A 25589-nucleotide genomic window follows, 5' to 3' on the forward strand; every position below is an offset into this window, starting at 1 on the left:
TGTATTTTCCTCTTTTACAACAGCATGACTTTGCTGACTCTTGTTGAGCTTTTGACCTGTTGTAAAATCCTGATCCTCCTCAAAAGGGATCAGTTATTCCCAGTTGTGCGTTTATGTAGCTCATGGTTCTTACCTGAGTGCAGTAACTGGTATTTGTTCCCTTAAATTTTTTATTTTCTTTCCAGACTTCTTCCAATTCATTATTTTTTATACTCTGAAGCCTGATAAGCATCCTGGGCTTCCTAAGTTGATAGATTGCTAATTTAATAAGCATATTTCTTCCATTGTCTAGAACAGAGCACAACCTAGCACAGTCACTTATTGAATCTCCACCTGATAAAATCATCCACTTCTAAAGTAAAGTGTTGGGAATTATTTTCTAGAGTAGAGTCAGCTTTTTCAATCAGCTCTGCTTAACAAAATTTTATTTAGACTATTCCACAAGAAATTGTCAAAAGGCTTTGTAAAGTTTTGATATAAGATATCTCCTGCTTCTGCCCTATATACAAGCCTTTTATCTTGTTACTCTGGTGAATGCTTGTTATTTAACATCTTAATTGTAATAAATCTTGTAATTTATTTTTTGTTATACTTTATTGTGGAATATGCAACAAAAGAATGAAAAACACAAATTGGTTTAGAATTTTTAATTTTGTGAAGATGGGGGAGGGGATGAATTGAATGACACCTTATATGTAATTATAGAATGTATTATTGTCTTCTGCACTGAAAGTCACCTGTTGATTTTCCTTCTTATGATTTCATTCACTTCCCAAAAGCCATTGTTTCAATCGTTTGTGTTACAGATGCATCCTATCTAAGCTTCTGTGCATAGTTTTGTCTTAGAGATCTTTGGCATTCCGGTTCTGAAGGAGAAGCTACACTGAGATGTGTAATTTTTTTTTTGATGTGACTGGCAGTATAGCAAAAATTGGAATGGGATTGTAACACTCTATACCTCGATGCTCTCTATTACCCATCTCCTGACTTTCCATAAATGTGATGGAATGTAAACTAAAGCAATGTGGGTTAGGGTGGTACTCAAATGTGTTTGTGTTTCTTGCATGTGAGAAATGGAAATCTGCTGGTCAGATTGACAACTAAAAAGGAGATTTATTTAAGCTTTATGTACCTTTTAACGCTAACTCCTTGTCCATGGATATTTATTGTTGAACTATGACCCGTGCTATGTGAATTAAATTTACTTTATTTCAGTCCATGCTAGTGCTGGCTGAATGTGCATTTGAGTGTTTTATTATTATTATTATTTTAATTGGACTAATGCAGTTATTTATTAAGCAGCAGTGAGCTATCAGTGTTATGTTTCTCTCTTTGCCAGCAGAGATTAGTAGGCATTACTTTCACAAAGTTACCTGTGAGTAAAGAGTCAAAACCAAAAATCAGTTATTTAGATAAAATAACCCTTAGCTGAGTGAGGCGAGGAGGTAGGACTGATAACAAGGACTGTTTTTGATGCATCTGTTTTTAGTTTAACAATAATCTTTGAAAAAGGTTGAAAAATATATAGGTCTAAGGTTACCAGCTGGAGTTTGTGTTTGATTGGAGGTTGTGTGTGTGTAAAATATTTGTCACTTTTTTTTTGTCTGTATTTAGGTTTGGTAAAGCACTGTTTATAGTGTTTTCTATACACTCTGACATATAGAAATTTGAGACTTCTCTCATGAAGAAGTAGGCTTAGTATAAAAGTTGAGTGTTAAAACGAGAGCTGCTGTGTAAGCCTCAGCATAAAAGTAGTTGCATTTAAACGTAGTAGTAGGAAAAGGCAATATTTTCCAATGATTTTAAGTTGCCTTTTAAAGTTGCATAGATGCTCAAAAAGGCAGCAGAACCAACAAAACATTAAATGATACACAGGAATGAAATGTTCATACAAGTTAGGCAATTAAAATCTAAGATCTCTACTCTAGTTTCTAAATGGACAGTAAAATATCCTGTCATTAAATTTATCATAATTTTAAGGAAAAAAACAGGTATGCGCTAAGAAATGAGAATCATGTATTTCAAGGGACGTGACTCCAAATATTACCTGCTAACTGATTGCTAGATAAACTTCTGTTGAAGATTTCTTCTTGTTATTTTCAAAGCGCCTGTAAAAGAAAAAAATCTTTCCATTCCCATTGAATTGTCTGGTTCCAGAATTAGAAACATGCCATCGTTGAGACTTAGCTCCTTGCAATCTGTGTTCTAACTGATACAAATGCTTTACCATATACATCTTTGCATAATACAGCAGCCAGTTGCATGTCTCTTGTGTTAATCTCCAAAAGCTATACTTCACATTTTTCTTTCTCAGACAAAAATAATGGCAATAAGAATTAATGTATATTCTAAAAAAAAAAAGAGGAAAAAAAGGAAAAAAAAAAAAAAAAGGACAATGCTTTAAATCTGTCTTAATTTGTCATAATTCTCACATTATTTTAAAAATGTATTTCCTTGTAATTACTGTAGTCTTCTCTTCTGAGGACTCTATGTGCTCTTCCGATAATGATATGGTAAATATTTGGCATTAAAATACACAGACACACATTTTTCTGCTTGTTAGGGTAAGTGACATCCTAACAGAAGGGGAAGATGTTATGCTAGATAATTCTACAAAGCTGAACTAGAATCAGACTGAACTGTTGGTGAGAGGAAACAATAAAAATCCTCTGTTTTCAGATACAAATTGTTTGCATTTTTTAGAATAAACAGAATTGTCTGTCTGACATTTAAAGAGCTCTGTGCAAGTGTTATGGTGGGTGAGTGTGAACTGTCAAAAAGAAACAGGCAGGCTCCTGTAAATAATAAGCCCAGTTATCTTTTAAAATAATTTTACAAACTGAGCATTTACATATAGGGATTTGATTTGTAATTGCGAAATGTTTCTTATTCCATAAGCAAAATATGAGAAATATGCATATACTGCTCGGAAGGGATCATCTTGTGATTTTAGCGGAATCAGTTTAATTGACCAGGCCCTTACGTGTGTGTGTGTAATTATTGCACATTAGTACACATATAATTACTACCTATATATTTAAACATAGTATTATATATATTCACATTATATACATGAAAGAAGAAAAACGGGGTTTTAAACAGTTTTTTTTTTAAACTAAGATGTTGAAGATTTCTTTTACGTGACAGCTTACTTTGACCTTCCTGAAACTATCTTATTGGTGGCATAAATATTGTAAGATGATGAAACTACAACTGCAATGTGCCATCTTTCCCCAAATGTTTGAAAGCATTGTCAGCTTTTGAATTACTGTCATATTTTTCCAATTGTTTTTAGTACAAGTCAAATTTGACTTGCCATGGTAATACAAAGAATCTCATTGTCTTCGGCAGGTCTTGTCAAATGAATAAGAAACATTGTCTTCTCCCTAAAATTAGTTTAAAAAAAAAAAGCACAAAAAATATTTTAATCTGAATGAGATGAGAATCTTGTAACCATTGAAATGTTTTCAGTACTGAATAATAAGGAGCACAATAATTGCAACTTGATGTAGAAATGAGCAGGAAACTTTATTCTTCATCTTTTTTTTTAAATTGGGAATTGAATGCTGGATAGCATAGAGGCAAAAAACACAACAAATTAAGTACTTGATATTCAGAAAGTACTGTTCCAAAAAGGAATACTTAAGGCATGCAGTTAACATTTATATATATATATTACTTCTTTCATATTAAATATTTAACAAGAAACACGGTGGTAGGTACTGCTGTGATGTTTGCTCTTAATCTTTAAATTGTTCCTTTTTTTACTGCAAGTTGAAAATTTAGGTTTCGTAGCCTAAGTATGGGGAAAGGATCCATGTTGCTTTCTGATCATCTTGACCAGATGATCAGAAGATGGAGTGGGACAGACAGTAGGACCAGTCAGGAAGGTGTCATAAAACGAGAGGTGTGTGGGGTAGAGAACAAGTAAAAGATTAGTGGCTGGGCAGGAAGGGGAATTGGAAATAAAGACATATTTGATGAGTTGTTTTTTTTTTTTTTTTTTTTTTTTTTTTTTTTTTACCCCAAGAGAGAAAACAGGAGTCTGTGATGAAATCACAGTGAATGCAGACAGGTTTGTGTGATAAGAATAACAGGGCCAAGACAAGGAGTCAAAGGTAGAAAGGAGGCTACACTAGCTCATGTTGAAGAGGGCTTGGAAGAAGTGTTGGTTGCACCAGAAATTGTTTCATGTAGTGCCAGCAATAGAACTGCATTTCCAGATATCTGTCCATGCATTGCCTTCCTGTGACTGTACAGGTAAAATACATCTTCTATTCTTTTTACTTGCTACTATATGTAGACTGTAGCAACATTTTCGTTTACTATATTTACTTAAGCATAAAATGTCTCAGTTAGAGTGAAAGTTGCAATCCTGCTAATTACCTATGCACAAGCTGATATTCCAGCTGATGGGATATTTGATGCTTGTTTCTTAGCTCAAAAAATACCCACAGAAGTATGTTAAAATAATTTTTAACTTTGAGTCCATGGCACTACAAAAATATGCTGTTAGTTTAGGGTTGCCTGTGTACATGGGGATTTTGCATTACTGCAGTGCATTGCTGCTTGGCGAGCAGATTCTCTTCCTCAGCCTACTACAGTGTGCTTTGGGATGGTGGCTTAGTATCTTACCGTCTTCTGAAAGCCCAGGATCTGGAACGCAGAAGCTAGTCACAAGCTGAAATGGTGATTTCAACAGCTAAAGCAAAATTATAAAACACTCGGAAAATTGAGGGACTACAACACTGGGTCATAAGGCACATAGCAAGGACTGTGAGCTGGAGTTGTTCTGTTAGGGGTTGCCGGACGGATACCTTTCAAAGTGAGTGAGGTACTGAAAAGCAGGCAATGAATACTAGTAGTCTGCATACAGCCTTCAAGCCAAATGCTGGAGAGGCTTCCTCTATTAAATGGTGAATTCAGAAAATAAGGAATGGGGCTATGTTTAACTGAAGTATAAATATTGATTATTTTATTATTACATGAACATTTAGTACTGTGAACTAAAAGGAAGCAGTGGTCCCGTGTGAGGTATAGTATGTGATGGTATTTAATTTCATACTGCATCATAAGGCTTACATGCACGAGAGCTACACTAAGCTCATAGTGGCATCTTCTAACTAATTTTGGCATTTGTTGAGTCAAGTATTTTATTTTGCAACCTAGGTATTACTTTAATGGAAATGCTTGTTGTAATTTTGTTTATAAGTTTGCGATACAACAATTGCATGCACAGGCGTCAGATCACAAAAGCAAGAATTCCCAATGTCTTGAAGTAGCACTTGCTAAGATAGCACTGGCATGCCTTTTGCAGAAAATGTACCCAGAAATAATATTTTTGAAAGTATTCTGCATTTGCATATGTATGTCTAACACACTCTGAATCATACTATGATTCATAATGCTATTATGTTTTAAAACATATATATATATTGATAGAAATCGGTAGTGCGTGGTAGCCAAATTACACATAGTAATAAAGCAGTTGGGGGTAGATATGAGTATCCCTGCATCAGTTCACAGAATACATAACACCAAGATTTTTTGTTTTGTTTTGTGCTTTTTTTTGTTTGTTTTAGGAAGCACCTATATTTTTGTAACTGTTAAAAAGTTTCAAAAAGCTTACTGTTTTAAAAAAGTATATTTGTTGCTCTTCTTAATTTTGACTCATTCATATAAAAATCAAAGAGTAGCAAAAAGTATTATTATTATTTGTTTTCCTCAATACCCAGCTAACTTCAAAGCATGCAAAGATCGTGTATTGCTCTTGAGAAATTAAATGTATGTACAGCCTGTGTCATCTCTCTGAGGCATGAATTAAAAATATTTAAAACCACCTGGTTAGCACATTCAGTATCTGTTGCACTGTAGGCATTTTCTGATTTATTGTCTAGCATAAATATCAGTTTAACAATCTTTTTTGTTTGTTGTTACAAGTAAAGTTTTACAAACGCTGCTTCTCCTGTGATCAAACTGAGGCTTTATTGTTGTACAGAGCCATAAATTAGTAATCTCTTGGTGAAGGAATGTTCTTAATTTGGAATAGGCATGTAATGAACACTAGGAACTGGTAAACAGTAGCAAGGAATTTTAAACCATTGTTGAATGAGAAGTTTAGAAATCCTGATTGTCCCCATTGTACGTCCTTTTAAAGTTACTCTGCGGTTTTCTGAGACAAAGACACTGACTCCATTGTGAAACTGAACCTGGAAGCTAAAGTATTGATTTTTTTTCCTATTAATACATTAAACATTAACTGTATACTGACTTAGAATCCACCTAATTATTATATAAGCAGATCTGTACGAGATCAGAGATCATAAACATATACCTGTGTGTGTGTGTGTGTCTAGATAAAAGCATAGACAAAATACACACAGTGTAAAGTTTAGCAACTGCAGTTTGAACGTGTCTTATAGAAAGTATGAATCTATTTTACAATGCGTATGCTGGGGTCTTAAACTCACCGCTGGGCCAAGCTAAAAAGGTAACATCTGATTGTGATATTACTGCAAGACAAATGGTAGCATGCTACTCTGCTTGAAAACATAATGGCTTTATACTATAACCTTTAACCCTGAAATGATGCTTGAGTGGACCTTAACTCCTAAGTGAACATGCCTGAGTAAATAAAACTGTGGTTTCACATAACAGAGAGATACATTTTTTAGATCCTTTGCTGATTATATTGTGTGAAGGTCAATCTTCTGCCCCATTTCTGAAAGTTGGGTCAGAATAGAGATTTTAGGGTCACTTCTTCAAGTATCTAAGCCATTACAATGCACTAATAGGCCCTGATAGCTCATTTTATAAGTTCTTAGCATTAAGCTGGACATTGTTTTGACTCATTTCAAATCCTGCATGTACCCTGCAGGGTTAATTAACATCTTTTTAAACGGAAGTTTTTTAGTTATTTTTAATTAAAGTGCTTTGGTTTATTTTGTCATCATTTACTATCATTTACCATGACTAAAGACATAGAAAATTTATATTCACTTAATTCAAGATCTGTATGTTGTTTTGAAATTGAACTGTTTATATGCTTACATCAGAAAAGAAAATAAATTTAGAGTGGGGCATCAGACATGCTGTGGTAGACATAGTTGAATACCAGTACAAAATGGTTTGAGGCAGAAAATTTTAGTTATCCATTCCAACTGTATTTTGCAGAGTGGAATATCAGATTATTGCCTCATGCTCTGTGTAAAATATGTTTCTATGTTACTTATGTTACTGCTATGAATCTTGATTAGAGGACACTGAGATTAATTAATTATTAATTTAATTAGAATGATAAAGCGAACACGTAATTACGCAGCACATTTCAGTTTTCCACTGAGGTAAACAGAAGCATATAAAAAAGGACATAATGAATCGAATTGAAGTAATTGTTTTTTGAGAACATTTGAACACAACAGATTTGAAAATAGTATGGAATGAATAATTAGACAGGAACACAGAATGCTGTGTCACTACAAATGAGAAGTTTGTTGACCTCAATAACAGTATACTCTACCTTCATATATACTTTTCAGAAAAAAGTATTTTTAATAAATGGAAACCAGAACTAAATTAAACCACTAAATCAAGTAATATTTTTCAAAGAAGAGAAATAAGAGTAACATTTCAAACTGTTAAACTAATCTACCCTTTCAAGAACACGCTTCAGATTTAATGTTTTGTGTGTGTGTTTTGTTGTTGTTGTTTTCTTTTTTTTTTTTTTCTCCAAAAAATATGTTTTATAGCAGATCTTCAAGAGTAGCTAGCAATCATTTGGAAACAGTCTTGACATCACGTCTCCCTGCCTTGTGTCTGGACTAATGTAAAACCTTAATTGTGCTGCTATCAGTAGCTCTGTAATATGTAGGGGTTCAGGATGCAGTTTGAATTTGTATTGCTCATCAGCAGGTAAGTTAATCACTGTGTCCATCTGGAATGTTATGTCACAGTGTGATTCCTCTTAGATCTTGTGAGAAAATAAGTATTTAGAGAGGTTGTTGGTATTTATATGCTCTGTTCTGTGGATTCCTGGAGCTATTGCATCATGAGATTGACTATTGTGAGGACTTCTTGTTTTGCAGTTTACATGACGGAATAATACTGGAGGTGAATTAAGACTGATGTGTCATTTTTGAGGTTTGTTCTAGTTCTTTCATGTAGACCACATTTCAGTTTCTTCTTTTGTTCCACCATTTCTTCTTCCTTCAATCACTTGCCACACCATTTTTTGCTGCAATTCTCTCTGCTTTGCTATTCTGCTTTCATTCTTCTGGTCTAGAAGGAATCCCGACTTACCTCATATTTTCTTAGCTGAACGAGAGCCCTATTCAGAGACAGTGCACTGTAGTCATCCAGAAAACATGTGCTCACTGTCCTGTGTATGTATGGAGACTTTGTTCCACAGCAGTGTTTTCTGTGTCTAGAAAAATCTGAAGTTTCAACACTGAATGTTCTTCATCTGCTATGCAGCCAGTAATGGGTGGCTGCAGCAGGCTCTGCTGTCAAACTTCTCAATGCCCAGAAGTGATTGGTAATTTAACAGGTTCTTGTATTGCATGGTTTCATTTAGAAATGAAGTTGGCATAACCCAAATGTATTCTTTCTGGTTAACATGCCATCCATTTTGTTTTGCTTGATCTTTGTCTTTTAAACACAATGGCAGGTATAAGTGAAATGTAGCCTAGAGGATTTTATTTGAGAACTCCCTATCTTGTTGCCCTGTTGCTTCCAGTCTCCCATAGTTTACTTTTATACAACTCTTAGTCCACCACTCCTTACCCATGTGGCAGGGGTCATAGCCATGAGTTGGGAAATGTAGATCTTTGTGGCTACTTTGAGATGGAGAGAGCAGAAACGATGGCTGGAGCAGCTTATCCATAAAGTATCCATAATGGTGCAAGTATGTATTTAGAGCAAGAGTGTTTGTTTCTTTTTTTTTTTTTAAGGAGTGTAAATTAATGAAGGTGAGGTCTCTACACATGAATCTAGGATATATTCTTAGCCTTGACGTGGTTTTAAAATTTGTTACTAGAACACATTCTAAAACAAAACAGGGAAAACAGCCTCCAGAATGGAGTAGCATTTGTCTACTCAGTTAACTTTTGCTTTGAGATAGTTGACTTCTCATCTGTTGAGAAACACTTCAAAGTTAAGGAGCTTTTAAATGACGAACTAGATGCTTACGGGTATTGTTCCACTATATCCTGTGCTGATCTAGCAGCTAGTTGCTGACTGAAGGAGGTAGTCTTGTCTAGTCTATGCTTGATCATCTGCCACTGCTATGCCTTCTTTTGGCTCTAAAGCTTTTGATACTGGTCAGTCAGTTGGATCAGTTGGTTGGTGTAATGCAAAAACTAGCCCACCCTGAAACGATTTTTTTTTTTAATTTAGTCAACAAACCTATCCAACACTGCATATATTCTCAGTATCAAAAGCTCTGACATTAAGAAGGTGGCAATATGTGTCCAGAATAGGGAGGAAACACTTATTTCAGTGGTTGAATAGGTTAGACTGAAGTAGGTGCAGTCTAAAAGCACATCTGTAATAGATGTTTGTTCCGGGAAAAAGGGTTTTCTGATTTACTTCAGGCTGGATACTAGCTCGGTTAACGAGATGAAAAGTTTAGCTGACTTCTCATGTCCTTAAAAGCAAGCTATTAGATCTCTTAGCTTTTTGGGTCTAACGACATATAAAAGGGTAGTAAAAACCTATTTTTATTTGTCATTTTGAGAGCCAAATGTAGCTATGAGTAATAAAGGCAGCAAGTTTGTATGGTGAGAAAAAAACTATGTTTTATATGGTCACTTTGCAGAGTAAGACTGCAGTTTAATTTCTTCCAAAGCAAGAAAATTAATAGGTCAAGAGGGAACAACTACTCAAAAAGCATGCAGACCTCTACAAATGTCTTTTATTGTTCTCTGTACTCTCCATCTTAATATTCAAGGAACAAGAGCTAAGAAAATATTATGTAAGCATGTTCAGTATTTTTCAAAATGAGAATCTTGGCTGTTGCGGTTTTAGGGCACAATGAACACTGATTGCCTAAAAAATTATTTTAATAATTCAACCTTTTAGCTTGAGGTTTAGGGAGAAGTGTTTTGAAACCATTACATTCTTTTCGATTTGATTTATAACCTAAAACGGATAAACTAATTTCTGCTTTTGCGAGATGTAGATTAAGGTATACTTTGTATCTGGGATGAGGTATGGGACAATAAGTTTAAACCTCTAATTATTTGAAACTATTATACTTATAAATCACTGAAAATGCCTTTAAAATAAAGAAAAAAGAATTCTGGCCATTGCTACTCTACCAAATGCCTCTTAGACACCTTAAAAAAATTGCCCTCTTTACATGTAAACTTTTTTTTTTTTTTTAGCACGGGTGTGCAATGAACAGTCAAGAAAAATAGTTTATAACGGATTAAACATTTGTAGTCTTTTCCTCCTGTTTTCCACCCCAGACTCAGAGTTTGGAAAATTCAGACCTGCGGACTCCTGATGTTTCTGTATCTCATTACTTTTAATTTCTCTATCAATTTCATACTCTTTTTTATTCTTTCCATTTCTTCACACACTTCCATGATCTTTGCCCCCCTCCCTCTGAACAGTAGAAAGGAAGACTTGGGCTGCGCTGCACTGGCAATTATTTGGTGTTAGGAAGTCTTCTTATTATGCCAGAGGCTCAATGTTTGCATCCCTTCTGCAAGTGCTGTAGGTAATCATTATCCTGTATGTTTCAATTTATAGAATTCATTGTGGTCAGATTAAGGTTAATTCTTCCCAGTTCTCCTTCAAATAGGGCTTGCAGGGTCTCCACTTCTCTCAGGTGTGTGAGCCCTGGCATTGTTCTCTTTGTTGAGCCTGAACAAAGGTGTTACAGAATTGCAAACTTGTGAGTCATGTCCTAATGTTTGTTTGTTAGGTTTCAGAAGAAGCTGTTTATTTTAGTAGGCAATTTTCATGTGTGACGAGGTGAAATGTTGAGAAGGCAGCCCCTCATCAGTGGACAAACAATTCCTAAGAATTTAGCTAATGGCCCCCCTTCAGTGCAGAGAATAGATGGCAACAATTGTACTTCCAGACTAAACCAAGAACTACTTGTTTGGCTGCTAGGTGTTAATGCAAATTTGTTCTTCAGCTCATTCAACCCTAGGGCTCCCATCCTTTGATTTAATTAAATGTAATTGGTTACATTGCTCCTCCCAGGCCCCTGAGGTGTTTTTGTTTATTGCTCACTCTTTGCAATAATGCTTCAATTCAAGGCACAAAATGCTCGATAAATAAGAGCTCTTTATCCTGTGTTGGATTTGCAGGGAGATTATTCCCCTCAAATAGTTTGGTTTTACTGTTGAAAGTGAATGACTAGTGAAATAAACTCATTGGGTGGCAAAGCTAGCATATCCAGAAGGAAGGAAATAAGAAGGGTAAATTAGATGAGATTAGAACAAGAAATGAAGTTGTAATGTTAAATTAGTAAGGGATTGCAACTGGTGTTGTAAAAACCATTGACACTTTTAAATGATGCTTCAATTAATAGGATTGCTATTGATGCACTAATATATTTTAAAGATAACTTTTTCAAAAGTTCATGATTAAGTCGCTTGTGTATTTTTATTAATTTGAGTTAGTGTTTTAAATAACAAATACACCAGCTAGCAAAAATTGACCTTTAGGAAAATATTTAGTATGTTTCTCTAGCTGAAGATAATGTCATGTTTTGTCAGGATAATCATATTATTCCATTCTGAATTTTAAAAATCTACTTAAATGCCTTCTTTAAATGGGAGGTTTTAGTTAGAATTCTGTTCACAAGTAATGTGTTATCTGTACGTAAGTACATATACAGTGTATTACATTATATAGAAGTGGGAAATAGTCTTAACGGTGTTTATTGTGGAAGTCCACTGCTGTTGTCCTCAAGGTAATTTTGTAAGTTTTAAATTTATCTGTACCTTCTCTTTCAGTATTTAAGCATTCTTGCATCTAAGTGGTCTTTTTTCCTTCCCACAGTGCTCAAAGAAAAGGCATCTTATCATATATAGTGTCTTATATATCCTGTCTTTCCTCTGTTTTTCAGGCTTTGTTTTCTCTCTTGAGAACAGATGCATGGGATGTGGCTTGTAAATGCACCTGGCTTTGTAGGCATTAGGACCGTAGGATCACACAGAGCAGATGGTGCAAAAGAATAAAAGTCTGTAACAGTTTGAATATGATTTCACAAACATTGTAAGCCATCTAAAATGGCTCTGCTCCTGAAGGTGAAGGTGCCTTTCCCTCCTTCTTCCCCAGACTCTCATTTCCATTCAGTTCTATCACCAGGCTCAGTGAGTAAGAGAATATGACAAGCAAGGGAAGAGGTAGAAGGACACAACGCTGAAAGTTTAGGTCAAGGCAGGTGGCAGAATACTTTGGGCAGCACTGGAGGCTCTCGCTCTCTGGCTGAGGCTTTCATGCTCTCACTCCTATTTAGATACCTGTCACATCCCACATTGAGGCCGTTGAGGGAGTGCTGGGAGTGGAATTGTGCCTTCTGGTGGCACTGGGCACTTCAGTGATACTCTTAAGGAGTGCTCCTTGTTTTTTAACCTGAAATACAGTACCTCAAATATTCTTTTGATCAACTGGCTAATTGTGAAATATATATATATATACTGAAAAAAATTGTTCCAGGTGACTGCAAGTAATTGTTGTTGCTGTAGGAGTTGTTAAGTCTGCCACAAGTTCCGTGCTTTTCTGAAACCACTGGAAACAATGGTGCTGAATCACGAATGTATTCTAGCCACAGGAAGATGATAGCACTCACATTTCTGAAAGAGTATCAGCCCAGAACGTAACTCTAAATGGACACTCATTAAGAAAATAGAGCTATTGAACACCTAAAAAGTCCCGTGAAACAAGATAATCTATTCCATTGTTTTGATACTCAAATCTATTTATTGTATTTCACTTGGATCTGAAAATATTTGCATAATTTCTTTAAATATCACCAGAAGGTCATTTTAAAAGATGTTGTTTCTCATTGTCCATGTAGCTTATATCCACTTAAGTAGAAAAAATGACTTTCATAGTCAAAAGGCTCTATTTAAAGTTATCACAATGTAATGAGATGCCTCTTGTATATTATGTAAGACCTGCTTTCACTAGGTGAAGTGTATTTATATTAATAAAATAATATAGAAAAAAAATCATTATGTGAATAGAAGGCCCTATTCAGAAAAGGTCTTCAAATTTCTATGTGGGGTCAAAACACTTTCAGAACTATGAAATGGAACATAGGTAATATTCCTGTTCCTGAGCTGTTATAGACAGAAAATAAAATTCTTAGAAATATAACTGTACTTATAACCCACAGCCAAATAATGGCATTCATTCAGCCAAGAAAAAGAATGAATTTCTATTCAAGTCATTACTAATCTGAACAGCACCCTAAGCCTGGTACTAGAGTGTTGTAAAATGCCAGGAACCTACCAAAAAGGCAAATGGATAGTCTTTATTTTCTCCTTGGGATTTCTAGTAAGTATATCTTTGCTAAAAAGAAAGCATTCGTTATTATAGCAATCAAAATCACAGATAAGTTTATGCTCTTTATTGCTTTACTGTCAGTTCCACAAGGGAAACAAATAGAATATTTGCTATCATTTGTTCTAACTTCTGAATAATACTTTTCCAGAAAATTTTAAGTCAGAAATATGGGTGTAGATCCTCCATGAATTGTCACCATACTGAAGCAGGATACTTGCCTTTCATCATGAGTTCGATGCTTTTGGGTTTGAGTTTTGGGTTCAACATTTTTCACTGGAGTCCAGTTGACACACGAAACTAAATGAACCATATGAAGACCATATCAGCAAAAAGAGAAGCATGATTACTGCTGATTTTTAGACAACACATATGTTCCTTTCAGTTTGCAAGTTAAGTTTCAGCAGCTTTAATAAAAATGCCCCCTGCTGTTGGGATGTACTAGCTTCAGTGTGGCTTTACGCACTGCCCTCCTTTTGGGAGTGTACCTCCTCTTGCCTTCTCCCAAGCATGTGTTTCCAACAGCTTCCATGTGTCTCCTCCATTTCTCCTTCTCCAGTGACTGTCAGCCTTTCTTAAAAGATGTCTGAACAGAAATGCTGTGGGTTCCTTTGAAGTTTGGGAGAGGAATGCCTTGATCCCAGCAGTTACAGAGGCAGTTCTAGCAGACTGCTTGGCACAGGGCAGATAATGACCTTGTCCCACACAGGTCTTCCCATATTACTGAACCCTGCCCCTTATGCCCAGTACGTGGCACTTTCTAGTACAGTAAGCATGGTGGATTTTCCAACACTTTCAGGGAAATAACTCAACGGGATATTTACTAGCTCTGGGTAAGGTGAATGCAGAAATAGTTTCAGATCACTGTGTGTTATCTACCAACTTTAGTGGTAGCTGTATCTCAAAATTAGAACAGAGAAAATAGTTTGAAAAACATCTATTAGGGGCACAATTGCATATATAATTGCCATGTTTTTCTTTTTCAGCATTTCACAGAACAGATACATGTGTAGTCAGACTTGTGTCAATCTGTAGGTATAAATCATTCTGAGGTTGATGTTGAAGTTTTTCTGTGACAAATTGGTTTAATTTTTCATAGCTGTTTGAAAGATGAATGAAAATTTAAAGAAAATAACACTGGACTGTCTCACAGACAATTCTGTAGGCAGTGTTAAGTTGGAAAATGCCTGAAGTTTGTTCTACCTACTTGTGAAATTGTCAGGCAAACGCATTAACCGCAAAGCATATACAAATGTTGCTCTAACATGTCAAAACTATGGTGAAGTTTGTGTCCCATTTGTGGTAGGTTGTTGATACCGTGGTCAGACCACGTGGATTAATACCAGATAGTGGCCTACATCAGAAATATAACTAGCAGCACCTCACTTACAAATAAAGAGTAGCAGGGGCTGTTGGTACACAGTTAAGTCTGTGCTGGAATATTAATTGCAGATTTCCTGAGTTGCATGGATTTTGCTGTGGGCTTTGTCTTTTAGCTATAGCATTGCATTAGTGGGAATTCACATACTGTGGTGATGAGCGCAGTATAATATAAGGATTAGATAGGAGCTGAAATAAAGCCAACTGCTGGGCTCTGTTGATACAAGTCTGCCAGCAATTGCTGTTCCTGCACTACTCAGTTGTAGGCCTGGATTTTCAATAGAAGTGCCAAACAATTTGAGTTTTGTACATCGGCGGGGAAGCAAGTTTGTTGAAATCTTCATATAAGTCACAGATTTCCTGCCCACCTATCTTGTGGAGAAATCCAGCTTTCATCTTCTTCTCTTCTTCTGGGTTTGAAGATACGGTTTGCCGTTGGGAGAGCTGTTTTACTTGCATCACCTATTGTGAATATCCCCCCTACTCCCACCCAGTGAAGGAAGGAAGGCTTGTTTTATTGTTGTTACTCCTCAAGGTCTGACTTCTGGAGGTGGTAGTCCTATTCTAATAACTTTAATGAGGTATTTTAAGTCATTATTGTTGATGCTGTTGCCAAAAGGGCTACGGGATTTCTTGCTGTATTAACAGACTTTGCTAGAAACTATTGCCTGATACTTCAGATTGGGCTGGGTTGTAGTTGCATATCTACTATGCCCTTTGGCCTTGGATTGTTTCCAGGGCTGTTCTGAATCATATGTGAGCTTGTGGACCATATTGCATCATCACGAGAGCTCTATATGATCAGGCAAGAATCTGTTTAATCAAATGAAAGTATTTCTAGACAGAGGGAATTTCTCTTGAATAATGTCTGAGGAATTGGACATAATGCCTGTTTGATTATTGTATAGGGATAGACCCTAGATTTACTGTGCCAGATGGCAAATGCCAACCTGATCTTCATTGTTCCATCTACTGCTCATTTTATTTCTCCCATTGTTTTTCCATGTGCAGAGTTTAGCCCACTGAGATTTGGAAATGGATGGACTCTACCACTAAGTGTGGTGAAGTGTTGCTTAATTTTGATGTGACAACAAAAATGCTATATTTGGTGGTAATAAATCATATTCTCCAATAATTTACTAAAGTAACTTACTTCAAAACTACTCAATTGTAATGAAAGCTATTTTTTTATTTCTGGAAAATCTGGTTAATGAATGTAATGTTTTTATGAAATAATGACAGTGGTAAATAAACACTAAATATCTGTAACATGGAATAAATGGATAAAGGATACTAACTATATTTTTTTCTCCTTAACCCTATAAAATCTGTCAGTTTTGTATGGTTTAATTCATTCAGTTAGGCCTATCTGTTTACACTGTATGAAACTCAGCCCAATGCAAATTATATCACTGCTCGTTTCACACCTCTCTTTCTCAGTTCTCCTTTCAGCATTCTCAAGTGTATGGTAAAATTTTTAAAAGTATTAATTATATTCCTTAGGTCAAAAGAGCTGGAAAGTTCTTTATGTAATGTTGGTGTTATTGCCATTGCTATGTTGTGATATCAACATTGCTTTTAATAAGTTCTTCGTAAATGTAAACATCATTAAGTCTTTTGAACAACTAAACATCAACTCATGAATTTTCATAAACTGCTAATGAACACTTATTTATTATTATGCATCTCTGCAATTTACTAACAGATTTTCAAGACAATAGTCAATTTTGTAATCTTAATTTTATAAAACCACTAGTATTTTTTTGTCCCCTTCAACCATTTAATATGTAAATTAGGCATTCTCAAGCTTAATGTTATTCATTTTTTATAAAACAAATACATCATTAATCTGATTAAGTTCTTGGATGAGAGTGCTGTCCTCAGATCATTGTGGATCATTTATTGTTGGGCATACATCCAAAAAAATAGATTCAAGCATGGCACTTACAGTCTAGGTTTAGTAGAACTGTTGAAACCCTTAAATGACATTTTTAGAAGAATGGAAAAGCAGTGCTTACTTGTAATGGCAAGCATTATGCAAAACTTAGCAGCACTTCTTATCCTTAACTGCAGCTCACTGATAATAATTCAGAGCTTAGAAATGATGTTCTTTGATGCATTTTAAGAGCATAATATAATAAAGTCAGCTTAGTGTATTCTAAATCCTGTCATTATTGAAGTGTGTTGGTCACTATGAGACACGCTCTTCCAGTAGCACTAACGACTTTACTGCTGCAGACCCCTTGTTTCTGAAGTTTGCTGTGGCTTTCATTTTAACAGATTACTTCAGGTTTTCTTGAACACCGACAAGAAACAGCTCACAAGAATGTAAACATCGTAGTGTATGTGGTCGGGAACATGCGTTGAAAAAAATGACAACCCTTTACCTGTAGAGAATTCATGACTACTTGGTATTTTCTAGTCACTGCTGTGAGTTGTGTTGTTCAATGTCTGGATGGATTTTAATGTTTTTCTGTACTGCTGCAAAATTGGATTCTTCTGTTTCCCTAATGTCACGTCTATTAAAAGGAGCCCCATTTACGTGTGCTCCAGTACCTTCCCTAGCAGCCATGAAATCTGCTTGCATTCAGCAGTAGCTGAATGCAACTTCATGGGATTCTGAGGTCTGCTTTAAAGAGAATAAATTTAGAAATTAATAATTACTGATTATTAATTACCAGGGGATGTACACTGTAAAAATTTTTAAATGAATATGTCTCAGCAGAATAACAGGTGTAACATCTTCAGCAGTAAAACAAGTGGTTTGATCAATAAAAGGGAAGAGTTTTTCAATCATTGCTTTATTTCCAGAATGAGAACAAAACCTTTCATGTTGTACAAAAGATATGCAGATATAAGAGATATAACCTTATACAGACTTGAAACAAGTTTTTTTTTTTTTAAATTAAGATTTCCCATCTAAGTTTTTATGTGAGGGTTGGGACACAGGGAACTTCAGGCTTTGAATGGAGAGGAAGTTCCATATTTATTTAAAATATGCAGGTAATTACACTGGCAGTACTGAAATCATGAAAGAAAAATTGTAATTATCTTAAAAGGTGCAGGCCTAAGGATCATACACTTTTCTAAAATGTGACAAGAATGATTTGTAAATTTGTGTGTTTGAGCGAATCAAAGACAGTCATTCAAAATCCCAACTAAGTTAATCTTATAATAATATGTACTTTATATTATAAAATGTACCTTCTGTAATGTCTATACATTATATTTTTCTATTAAACATGCTAGAATCTGATTTTTTGTTCTGTAATGAGAGGATTCGCTAGTGAAGCCACTTAGGAATTTTTAAAGCTAAAAATTTCTTCTGAAGCATTAATCTTTTATGAATGGGTTCAGGGGACATTTAATATTTCAATTTGCTGCATTTTGTCTTTGAGACTATTTTAAAAATAGGACTAGAGCTTATAATATTTTAAGCACTATTATGATATTAAATATTTCTCACTGATGTAGGTGCAGTACTGCAGTAATTCAATGTCATAATGTCACTGTAGATTAAAAGGATGTTCTGGCCCAGGGTGAGGGCTTTGTAAAATTTTATTGTTGGATTGAAATATTTATGATTTAGAAATATCAAATACGTTTTTTCATTGTCATCTTGGAGAAAATGTCAGTTAATCATAGATAAATATATATCTTATGTTTTAAGACTGAAATAGATGTCTTTTGCATGAGTGAATTGAAAACATGTGAATGGAAGGAATATCAAATAATAAATTAATAGAAGAGGTAGTTCATTGATCTCAAGTAAAGCCTGGGATTTTTATTGTTTAACGAAGAAAAACAAAAGCTTTTAGGCTCTGGGGCATTCACGTCTACTCCAGTTTGCTATAGTGCCATCTCTTCTTCTTTATGAGCCATCTTCCACTTGAGCAGTTGTTGGAGGGGGGTTTCTTGCACTCCCAACATAGCCATGGGCAGCCCGAATGGTTGTCCTGCTGGTACCTGCTGAAGCTGCAGGAAATGCACATTGGGAGAAGGGGTGGCAGCAGCAGGATACATCTGTTTTTTTTATACACTTTTTTTTTTTTTCGAGGAGTCATTCCTCTGGTAAGTATAGGCTTAAGAGAAGCACGAAATGATCTGAGCCTCTCAAGTCTGTCCTTGCAGCCTTGTGTGTTTACTTTCAGTCACCTATCACCTACTGATTGTTCTCAAAGCATCACTTCAAAACCATACTGCATGCACTTTGATCTGAGGATGAATTTTAACAGTATGGCTGACTACTGACAAAAGATTTGAGCTTGGTCTTTGCTTTTGTCATCTCTGGTGCTTTTTTGGCCACTAACTGACAACTTTAGGACATGTTTGTTTGAATATGTTATTGTAGTATTTAAAATACAATACTTATTTTGCAATAATTTCTTCTGTGCACGTTGTTCCGTAAAAAAATAATTTTGGAATTAAGTTAATCTACAATATGAATGTTTAGCAGTAGTTAAATGTATCTATGCAGAGATTTAGTAGTAGAAAATAGCTACAGTTTTTCTAGCCAAATTACTTAGCTGACAAACTGTTGGTAAGCAACATGCAGAAATCTCAAATGAAACAAAGCAAGATGCTCCCTTCCCACTCACTCATATATCTTTGGAAAATGGCCTAAATGAATATCTCGCTTTGTCAGCTCATCTGACCTATTGGACTATGCTCATACCTTTATTGTTTTTTGCTGTCTTGCAGTAATGATGAATGTGAGTTGCAATTTGTGAATATTTTACCTTGACCCACTTGTTAAAAAAAAAAATTATGAATATGTTGTCTTTGTTTATATTTGAATCAGTGAAAAAGCAGAAAATGAAAGAGTTACTTGAGCTACCAAAATAAGCATTCCGGGGGCAGTGTTTGAACTATTGTTTATGAAGTTTTTTTTTTTTTTCCTCTAATTTTTACTTGAATTGCAAAAATTCACATGTAGGACCATACTTGGGAACGTAAAGCTCTACCAGGGATCTTTCTGAGTAAAAATGATTTATTTATTTGTTTGTTTGTTTGCTTATGTAGGGAAGAGAATTGTTCAGTTTGAGATTCACAGAAATGGTGAGAAAGGGTGTGTGAAGTGAGTCTCTTTTCTGTTGCTGCAGAATGGTAAACTGGAATCTGGAGCAGTTACCACTCTTCACTTTTACTGCTCTAGGTATCATTGAAGACTTTATTGACTGCGTATATAAATAAAGACATTCCTGGTTCAAAGAATGTATATGCTGAACTCTTTCGACTTTGTTCCTGTTGCACAGTTTAAATGAAACTGTGATCCTGGGAGGCTGTCTGGTGAGTCCTTTCACACCAGCAGCAAATTCTTAAGGGGAGTAGTCGCATATGGCGATGATGGTGAGACTGTCTGGGTGGCTGAGTGGCTGTGCTCTTCTCTAGGCATGGACCGCATCCCAAGCTGGTAGTTACAGCTGTCCGTGTTGGGAGCAGGCAGTTGGAGAGGTAGAAGGGCTGGTACCTGGGGAGGTGTGCTCTGGGGAAGGTCTGTGTCAGGACAGAGAAGAAGCCAGCCTTCTGTAACTTTACTAGCTGTGTTTTTTGAAGATAGCTTAGCGACAATTCTTTCTGTTCATTAATGACTTGTCCTGTGAGATTTTTACAAGCTCTATTGTTATGTTGAGTTTATTTTTCCCCTCTTAATGACTAGATCCAGAATTACACAGAATTCATTGTTAGAGAAGAAAATAGGAAATCTTACCTAAAACTTCAGGTGATACTAAGCCTTTTGACATTTATTAAGGCTCCAAATGTTCCCACAGAACTGTCTTAGCTATTAAACTCTGGATTGGAAGATTGGTTGAGTTATATGGATGTGTATTGGATATGATGTAAGATTGGCACAATGTTAATCATTAAAACTGAAGGGATACCTTAAAATGTATTTTAATTTACCATTTACTTATTATTTATTTATTTACCATTTACTACAATATATTGTTTTTCAATACTTCCTCAAAAACTGAATGTGAGAAGAAAAAGCTTAAAATGATGGCAAATGTGTAAGCGTGAAAGTCTGTCTCATTCTGATTATGTAAATCAGCAGAATTGAAGAAGAGCAATTTAACAGTTTCCTGGAATGAGGTTCTTATGATGAGGAATGAGATTTTGGAATTTAATTGGGGGTTTTATGTTAAACTGCTCTTTATTACTTCTGTAACAATTCAGTACATCTCTTGATTTGTAGTTTGAGGTTTAGTTACCACACTCGCAAGACATCACCTTCTCAATGAGGTCAGATAAAAATAAAAGCTTGTTCATGCGGAGCAGGCTCTCTATGACAGTGAACAATGAAACTTGCTAGCTTTCAGTTCATTTTAGTTCATCATAGTTTAGAGCCTATATTTGCTTTCCAGTAATATTTTCCTAGATTTGTAGAACAAATTTGCCATGAAACAATTTTATAACAGTTCTCTGGCCTAGTCCCACAGATTATACAAATGATAACAAAATTATTACTCTGGGAGTTTTGCGTTACACATTAGAATTGCATAGACAAGTTTCAAAGAAACAATACTTAAGCTAACATAAGATAATATAATTTGATAAATGCACAGTAAGTAGACATAGCATGGACATCAAAATGATGGTGATACTCAGGTTTCTGGGCAGGTCAGAAGGACTTGTATTCAAAAAGCTACATACTATTCAATATAAATATAATGCATGTTTGATTCTGGTATTAGAAATCTGTTAAACCTGTCTCATCAGCGTTAGGCACCGTGGCCTCTCTCAAACATTTTACAATAAAACTTGGTTTCTGTGCAGCTGTATGTTAGAAATCTAGTTTAATAAACTAGTTTCTGGGACATACCTTGTCTAATAATTTACTTTTACTGAAAGAATGTGCTCATTCTGAGGCTTCACTGCATATCAAAACTGAACCTACTTGTAGCTATCACTTGGACAATTATTTTTGTTAATTTACGTTTGCTACATCTTAAAACTTTTTCTTCATTGTAGCAGTGACTTCCTGCTCAGCACTAAATAAAAGCCTATTATAATCCTGGCCTGTGAATAGTTTGAGTTTAAGCATTCCTTCCTCTTCTGTGTCAGGTTCTCTTTCCCCACCAGTGTGGAGGATTTTGTTTTATAAGAGGTAATGAATAGTGAACTGTTGATCTTCTGAAATACCCCATTGGATCCTTCTGTTCAGAGTTCCACCTTGCCAGAACTGAAATTCAATGCTTAGCATTTTGGTAAATGTAAGGACTATATTTGTTTAAGGTTGGACAATATCCCGTGCACTTGAGGGTGAATATACCTGAAGAGTTTTTTGATGGAGTTGCAAAATCATCCTGCCCCCATCTTATCTATCTATATGTTTATATATACATTCATATACGTAATGTACATTGCTGTAAGTTGAACGTCAGGTCTCTGTTAAAAATGACATCATTTCAGTCCCTTCAAGATTTTCTATTGTTACTGAGGTATGTGTGATTTATGTATCCCAACAAATAATAATTCTATATTCCTGCAGAAGAATGACTGCAAAAAATTAAGCAGTTTGTATATGTAAAATGTAATGTTTTTGGGATTTTTTTTAACTGTTTATCATTGGAAAAATCTAGTTGAATAGTTATAATAATAATTAATAAGCCAGAATTTCAAACCTGCTGAAGCAGATGTGGTTTTGACACTTATTTTCACAAATTGTTTTCCCATTTGTCAACCTGTTAAGCTGCAGGATCTTCACTGGGTCAAGTGTCAATGTTTCTGAGCCTGCCCTTGTTCATAACAACCAAAGACAGCTCTATTTCTTCAGGACAATGAAGCGCATAGTTTTCAGGATAAAACTTGCACAAGCTTGAAATGAAGCATTTGTGCTGCATGGTTCTTTAACAATGGGAGAAGCTAATTTTAAGAGAAATGATTCTTCAGTGTATACCAGCGTCAGCTTTTGGCAATCACCTATCAACAGTGACTAAGGACAAGAAATCACATGCTCATGAAAGACACAAAAAGTAGAACAGGGAAAAAAAATCAACAAATAAAATCCCAACAAAGTAAGAAAACAGTAATATGGCTTAAGCTGGGAAATGAAAGTAGAACTTAAAAAGTAGTTTTGAGTACTACAGCCTATAAATAAATATGTTCAGAGATGTATACCACTTCATTATATTCTAAACCTCATGTAATTTCAGTCTGTAGTTGATTCATATAGTTCACTTTCCACCCTCAGCTGTTTCATGACTTCACTCTGATCTTTGTGTCAAATATAGTAACTTTGAGACTGCGCTGTTAGTGCCAGATGATCTGGCTAATCTGATTTTTGTTTTGGTAGGGTTAGTTTTCAGCTGGATCAGCTCCCTAATCCAGCTCACTATGCAGTTGCATGGGATATGTTGAAATATGCCAGGAGAGAGAAAGAACAGAATTTCTCTGTTTTAAGAGTATGCTCAAAGAGTTAGCTCAAATTAAGTGCAAATCAAGCTTTGAAACTCCATCCTTAATTGTGGAAAATTCAGTAGATTATAGATAACTTGGAACTGAAATTTTTGAGTGGTATGCAGCTTGTGCCATTTTTTGTTCTTTGGATGCAAGTTTACTGCTTTAATTATAAATCTTTTATTGAAATTTTGCCTTTTTTTTTTTCTTAAGGCAAATAAACCTAAACTCAGAGTTTAGTGTTTTTTAATGTACTTTATCTTCTCTGCATAAAAGTTCTAACACACTTTTATCAGTGAGATAAAAAAATATTTAATTCTTATGAGCATGAAATATATTGGTTGTATCTCTTCTTTAAGTGCTCTTTTCTCAGTGCTTCTCCTGTTTCCCCGCAGCACAGCAACTGATGTGATGTCATAAATGTTCTTTCATGAGTTGATGCAATTTACTTACACAATAGAAAACCAGAGTTTTCTGCAAGTTTAACAAATTACGTAAAGGAGATGACTTAACAAGTACCAGCCTGCTTGAACACAGCATGTGTCTTTTCGGAAGTGTAGCAGGTGAAGAAAAAGATGGATCTTCTCTTTTTGGTAGTGCTGTGTTATTTAACCACCTCAGCGAATGAGATCACTGTGACTGTTGTTAATTCACAACAGTAAACTTATGGTATGTTACAGTATTCTGTTATTCTGTGTGTTTCCTATGTTGTCTTCTCCTAAAGACTCGGTATCTTATCCTTCATATCTATTGTGATGAGGTGACACAAGACCTACGTCTCATGAATAACTATGCATAACTATTTAGTTCTTTTGGACTAAGATGATTATATGAAAAACTTAGATTTTATTTCTTTAAAATGTATTACTGTTTATTATTTACAGTATCTAGAAGATATGCAAGACAAAGCAAACATTTTTTGGCTGTAAATATAAAGAGAGGTTATAAAGGGGTTACAAAGCTTGATTTAGCATTATATTGGTAGCAAGTGAAGGACTAAGTTTACAGCTGTGCAGTTTGTCATATGTTGAAGTGGCTGACAAAATCATAGCAATACTCCGGTTGCCTGCATAGGATCAGAATTTCACCTGTAGTATTGAAGAACCTTTATTATCAGCTATTCTTACTTGTTTTACATAAGTCAGAAAATTTTACTTAAGTTTCAAATCCATGATAAGCTATGCTACTATGGTCAGACAAATTTTACTTCATTAAGTAAAATTTTATTTACCTATTAAGGCTAAGTTACTTTGACTTGTGTGATGTTAGGTAACTGGCTGTGCTGCAGTAATTTGATTGAAAGTTTGATCTTTTAGTAATGCCTTTATTAAAGACACAACTTTTTTGATGAATTAGAATATAGCTTTTAGAAAGACAAGTAATTTTTATTTAAAGGTTCAAAGAGATGGATAACCAACTGTCTCTCCATACAAATATTTCAATACATACAAATATCTAATTAAAACTAGCATCTTATTTCTAACCTGAATTTTTCTAACTGTATCTTTTGCTTGTATCATTTCTTACGGTTTTGTTTCTAAATTAGAGACTGTAAATCTTTTCTGGCATTATATACTATCAGTACTTTTGTATTTTTGTCAGATATTAAAGTAAGAATAGATGCTATTCCAAGCCTTTTCTATCATAGCTGATTCTGTTTACACTTAGCTTTAGAAATTTAGCAAGATAGCTTAACCTTCACCTATCTTATACATCCATTGTTACTTATTATGTCTTTAATGCTGGGACAAATTTTTTTTGAGGTTTCACAGCACTGTCTGCTGCAATGGCAGACGTTCCTCTTGCAGAAAAATTATGTTCAGGTCCCTTGACAAGTCTTACTGCTATCTGTTCTCATTTTCTAGAAATAATTAATTAACAACTTTGGTTTTACTTTGCTTTAAAACACACACACACAGAGAACCCCCACAAGCTGTATATACAGTATTTGGTTTCTCTCTTCTTCGTTTTCCATTTTGTCACTAAAGAAAAGTAGGGGAATGAAGATGGAAAGAAGAGATCCTTACCTCCACCTACAAAAACAACAACAACAACAAATCTCAGAAGAAAAGGGAGAATGCTTTCTGAATTTTGAATTTCATCAGTGCAGTCACTTTTTGACAAAATGTATTCATAAGCTCACCCACCCCCATCCTTGACTGGAACATACAGAAGGAAGAGTGAGGGAACCAGTGAGGGAAGATACAGAGAGGGACAACCCAGTAGCTTTTTTCACTGTTTACTATTAGAGGAGCTATTTCTCTTATTGTTATTAATAAGCATTG

At 35.1% G+C, this 25589-nt stretch overlaps 1 protein-coding gene and 1 long non-coding RNA gene across 4 annotated transcripts in view; both read left to right on the top strand.

Moving 5' to 3' along the window:
* Positions 1-25589, top strand: part of CAMKMT (calmodulin-lysine N-methyltransferase) — a 216710-nt gene that overhangs the window by 23908 nt on the left and 167213 nt on the right. The window lies entirely within an intron of this gene.
* The window catches only part of LOC308193056, a 35970-nt gene continuing 14515 nt past the window's right edge, over positions 4135-25589 (top strand). The window contains exon 1 of the long non-coding RNA XR_013949334.1: positions 4135-4260. This is a non-coding gene — a long non-coding RNA (uncharacterized lncRNA). The remainder of the gene's footprint in view (positions 4261-25589) is intronic.

This window comes from Anser brachyrhynchus, assembly GCF_964034855.1.
Source record: "Anser brachyrhynchus genome assembly, chromosome: 3".
In the NCBI taxonomy this organism is placed as follows: Eukaryota; Metazoa; Chordata; class Aves; order Anseriformes; family Anatidae; genus Anser; species Anser brachyrhynchus.